Here is a 6,000-nt window from a genome sequence, read left to right on the forward strand (position 1 = left end):
ATTTTCACATGCTCTTCGTATTTGTTTATTTTAAATCATGCCAATATTGATATACATGCCAAAGATAATTCCTTTAAAAATGTAATTTCAGGGGCACCTGGGTGGCTCAGTGGGTTAAGCCGCTGCCTTCGGCTCAGGTCATGATCTCAGGGTCCTGGGATCGAGTCCTGCATCTGGCTCTCTGCTCAGAAGGGAGCCTGCTTCCTCCTCTCTCTCTCTCTGCCTGCCTCTCTGCCTACTTGTGATCTCTCTCTGTCAAATAAATAAATAAAATCTTTAAAAAAAAATGTAATTTCAAAGTAACCAAAAAAAAAAAAAAAGGAAATTTAGCAGTTATTTATGAGCAATGAGCTATGAGAAATCTGTAAATATGCAAAGGAAAGAGCAATGTTTGGTTTAGTTTTGCTCCCAATTTATTTTATTCACTTCTGTAGATACTCTCTTCATTTGAAAATTTTTCTACAAAACAGGAAATTTCTCATATAGATAAAATGGGACAAGAATGAAATAAGGGAAAATAAAAATATGGTTACAGTCAAATTTCAGCAATTTTCAAAATAATTAAGCTTAAAATGGTTTTAAGAAGTTTTGAATTTAGTATCTATCAGGTAGTAAATAAATAAATGCATAAATTCAATAATCATGTAAGAATTTTGGATAAATAATTTTAAACTAACCCTTTCCTGCTACATCATTATGGTTGTAACTTTGCTTTTAGCTTCATATTTGAAACATTAGAAGTATTAGACAAAATTCCATTTGAAGTGATTTTCTTCTAATGAATCATGTTGTTATTACTGCTGCTATGTTTTCCCTTTAGAATTATTCTATAACTGAAACTCCATGTAGGTCTTACCCCCTGGACCTGTCTTTGCACTAGATCTACAGGTGCTGTGAAGAAAATCTACATTAAAAAAAAATGTCTAAGACAAATATCAATTCAATCATGAACTCTGAATATCTGTATAGAGTCTTATGTATATATTTTTTCATATTTTGATAGGGCCATTGTTTTGTAACTGGGATGGTACCATCTATTAAGTATGATTTGGAGTTGAGGGGATCTCACACCTTTCCCCTTTAATTTTTATCTCCCTGAGGGATATAGAATTTTGGTGTAAAACATTCTGTATAATGAGTTATTCACATGAACCAGATTCATACTTGTGCATTCTTGTTGGGTTTCATTCCATGATATGATATTATGGTTTATGTTGTTTTAATTGACTGTAATTCATGGATCTTTTAAAAATTTACCTCTTTGTCAAGATTGCCATATTCCTTTTAAGCACTGTATATAAAATTGTCTGATAATTTTTTTGTAATGCAGTGAGCCAGATAAAGTGCTAATCAAATAATGTAAGGATATGACATCTGTCTATATAGGAAAACCAAAAATAATTTTAAGTGATTACTCATCCTTCTACACCATTAGCAATATTCAATTCAGTGAAAACACGCACACTGTGATCACTCTTTAAATGGCCATTTTGTGTTTTGAGAATTTTTAAATTTACATTGTTCTAGTGGTTCATAACTTTAAGAATTCACTCAATCTGGTTGGATTTAACCCAAGAAAACTGTGAAGTAGATAAATAACATCTCTCTTTCCATCTTGTTCTCTATTTTGGCTTGCCTTTTAACCTGCAGTTCACCAAGCAAGTTACAATCATGTCACTTTCAACTTGTTTTTTCTGAAGTGTTAATTTGTTTCTGACCTTGCGCTTCATGAGAGTGATATTATGATGAATGTAACTCAGAGATCAAAAGGATTTTCAAGGCTGTTACACATACCTCTACCTAGGAACCCAAGTGTGGTAACAACAGTGATAGAAGATGGTGGGACAGGAAACCATAATTAGCACCAAAGACAGAAATTATGCAGATGAGCCCAATCAGCATACTTGGGTGCCAACCCTGCCAACCACATAGGAAATGTACCCTCCTAGGGGAATAATAACCAACCTGTCCTTTTGTGGTTTATATTTTCCCTTTTGGGTTAAAAAAAAAATGTTGGGAGAAGATATAGACAGGACTTAAGCCAAGAAAAGACATTTTAATCAATAAATCTGATTAATTCTATTATATGTCAATGCCTTTAAAAAAAAAAGCTTTGTTTTAAACTGTTTTATTTATCACGTTGATGATTTGGGATAGTAATGGGAAAACCGAGTGCATTTGCAACAACTATTAACAGTTATTTCCATATATACTACCAAATTTATTCTGCCAGCCTATAGTTTTAAAAATTCCCAAAGGAAATATGCATAGTTGTCTTTTTTTGTTAATTGGCTGATAAAACAATTATGTATATTTATTTAATAAACTGCAAACAGTTGAAAGATATTTGGGTATTATACTATTCAGTTATTATTTATTGGTACCATGAAATATATTATTTATGTCATCAACATATAATGCAATTTCATGAGAGAAATGTCCCAATGAACAAGTAATTTTTTTCCTTTAAACTTTCCCTTTTAAATCTAACTTAAATAACTTAAAGAATTAAAAACATAGCTCTTCAATAGTAATATAATTCTGTGATTCTTTTCCTGATTAAAACAGATTTTATGTATATCCTTTTTAAGTTTGATCTAAATCACAGAAGTGCTTTTAGTCTTCAATTGGGATTTTTCAAAAGAAAACCTAAGCTCAGGGTATTAAATATCTTTCTATAAAATAATCTAACAAGTATGATAAAATGAGTACTCCTTATATTTTTAATTTTAATACTTCAAGATCTTTAGTATCTTTAACCTAGGTTAAAATACTCCAGTGAACAACTGCTAGAGAAGAATTGGCATCATCAACAATCTTGGTCTACTGATACAATAAACTTATCTCTTGTGTTTACAAAAATGAAGGAAAGAAGCAAACAATTATTTTTTTTTTTAGGTTTTGATCTGTGCATTTGTGTTCGTTTTATGCAAGTTTTGCAGGAAGAGTTGCTGATTTCATCAGTTTTTTTTTTCCTTCTTTTATATTTTCTAAGGCATTGTGATTGTTTTCATTATAAACATATGGAAGATTTGAAGGAGGGGGAGGCATAATCTTTTAGCAATCCTTTTATCCCATCAATCACCAGCAGAAAACAATGCCAAGAAGACCTGCGAGCTGAAATCTGCACTGGTCATGTCCTCAAGTAGTGGGGCTTGCAAATGTTGCAGTGGTGAGCTATGCCTTCTTAAAAGCATATGTGCTTGCTATCTGATTTGAGGGATGGGAAACAAGATGTTAGCAATAGCCGCTCATCTTCAACTTTACTTGTCAAATTCACCAATATTTCAAATGATGGTTTGGGTCCAGAAAAAGTAAGTATTGAGTGAGTAAATGTAGTCACATCTGCCTTAGAGGGTTGCTTTGTTTTTGTTTGTTTGTTGTTGTTGTTGTTTTAATCTCTCTATTTCTACGCTTTTTACAAATAATGTAAAACTAAGTGTTATATAATGGAGATAAGACAAAAGAGCAAAGCCAATGAAATACTGACTTCTTACTGTGAATTAGTCTCTGTTTTCTGTTGTCTTGCCTTGTTTGATACGATATATTTCTAGTGTGTCACCTGAGGATTATTTTTAACTTTCTTTCTTGAGTAGTTATTTGCACATTTCACATTTTCTCTACTACTTATCTTTAAAAAAACCTATCGTTTAAATTATTGAGCTATCCAAAAATATGCTTTATTATATAATTCCAGATCATTATCATTATTCATTTTACTCTATACAAACTACACTATTGTGGATAATGATTCAGTGTATGAAATATAGGTCTCCTTTCTTTTTTTCCTGTTTTGTATTTTGGTACCTACTTGCTATGTACTATTTTAGTTTTCCTTTTCCTTGATATTTTGCTTAATGTAGAGTTCATTTTTATTACAAGATTTACATGACAATCTGAAAGTCCTTAGTAAGTTAAAAAATGGAAAAAATATTTCAAAACCATGTATTTTGTTAACATTTTACTTTTTTTATATGTCTTGTGTGTGTGTGTGTGTGTGTATAAAACAAAAACTTTGAAAACTGGGAAATTTTATTCTGCATTTAATTCTGTGTCTTCTCTTGAAGCCTAAACCAATACTTAGGAAAAAAATATAAAAAGTATCACATACCTGTGCAAGTTACATTGTATATTATGGAAGGATAATACAATTGTGTATTTTTTCCCTGGGTGCTTTTCTGTTATTTTATTCCCCTTACCTCCTAAAATTAGTAAAATTTGGGTTACAGATACAGATGACTATTGATTTGGATGATTGATTTTTAAAGCTACACTAAACTATAAACTACCTAAGATTATATACCCTGACAATTTTAATAATCTGAGTCACTCAAACATCTTACTTTGGAATAGCCACATAAGAAATGTCACCCCAGTTAGGTGTTTCTTGGACCCAAGCATTCTCTACCCCTGCACTTAAAATTGCCTCTTCCCAGGGCGCCTGGGTGGCTCAGTGTGTTAAGCCACTGCCTTCGGCTCAGGTCATGATCTCAGGGTGCTGGGATCGAGCCCCGCATCGGGCTCTCTGCTCAGCCGGGAGCCTGCTTCCTCCTCTTTCTCTCTCTCTCTCTGCCTGCCTCTCTGCTTACTTGTGATCTCTGTCAAAAAAAAAAAAAAAAAAAAAAAAAGAATAAAATCTTTAAAAAAAAAAAAATTGCTTCTTCCCCTCACTCCATCCTCGAGAATGCTGCCCAGGATTCTTCCTTCACCTCCTAGACATTCACAGATTCCTTGGGCTGGTGCAAGGTGGAGCAAAATGTATTTAACAAGAAACAGAAAGAGAGAGAGAGAGAGAGAGAGGAAAGAAAGGGGAAGGAAGGGGAGGGAGAGAAGGAAGGTATTGGAAAAGGGAACTCTCTCTACCATGTTTTCAGCAACCAGAGGACTGTGCCTGCCTCTTCGCAGTGTCTCCACTGACAGGTGCCACAGTGCCCTGAATGTGGGATCCTTCCTTGATACTGCCTTCTGACATGTAGATGAATTTTGTCTCTCTGTTGGTTGCGAGTTCATTCATTAGGAACTTTGTGTCTGTGAATGGATATGTTTGTTTTTACTTCTCTATACAGAAAGAGACTGGCAGGTGAAGAAGAAAGGTAAACTTCAGCTTTCTGTTTCCCTAACAGGGCTAGGGATGATAGATAGATAGATGACGCATGGGTAGAGAGATAGATGCACAGGCAGACAGATGCCCTGTGGATTTGTTTCAGGTAGGTGAGACACTGTGTATTTATATGCTATTACAGATCTTCCTGGACTTGCAAAGGGGCTGTGTCTCAATAAGCTTTTATACATTGAAAATATCATAAGATGAAAATGCACTTAATACCCCTAACCTGGTTATCATTATTGTTTAGCCTGGCCTATTTGAAATGAGCTCAGAACACTTACATTAGCCTACAACTGGGTGAAATCATCTAACACAAAGCTTATATTATAATAAAGTGTTGAGTATCTCGTGTTTGTATTGAATACTGTACTGAAAGTGAAAAACGGAATGACTGTAGGGGAACAGAAATGGCTGTCAGTATATTGGTTGTTTACTTTCGTGATCGTGTGCCTACTGCTGCCCAGCATGACAAGAGAATAGCACCTACAGTTAGCCTAGACATGGAGGAAAATTCAAAACTCTTAAGTATGGTTTCCACCGAATCCATTATGACTTTGGCACTATCATAAAGTCAAAAAAATATAAGTCAAACCATCCCTCGTGAGGATCGTCTCTGGTGAGTTATAGAGGAACGAAGCTCTCAACAGACATGCAGAATAGCGGCTGGGGAAAGTATTAGTAAGAGGAAAGAAATTGCACAACTATTGCTTGACCTAGGATATGTTGTCTTTATGAGTCTCATTTTATTCTCTGTTACCTGAAGCTGCTGCTCTACTCTTAGTCACTGAGCTGAATATTCATCTCCAAGATTTGCACGTCCACTCCTCCAGTTTCACCCACTCCTACCTACCTTGAATTCCTTCTGCAGGCCTTGAAGGGCATAACTACTTTGT

The sequence above is a fragment of the Mustela nivalis genome (genome assembly GCF_964662115.1).
Source record: "Mustela nivalis genome assembly, chromosome: 15".
In the NCBI taxonomy this organism is placed as follows: domain Eukaryota; kingdom Metazoa; phylum Chordata; class Mammalia; order Carnivora; family Mustelidae; genus Mustela; species Mustela nivalis.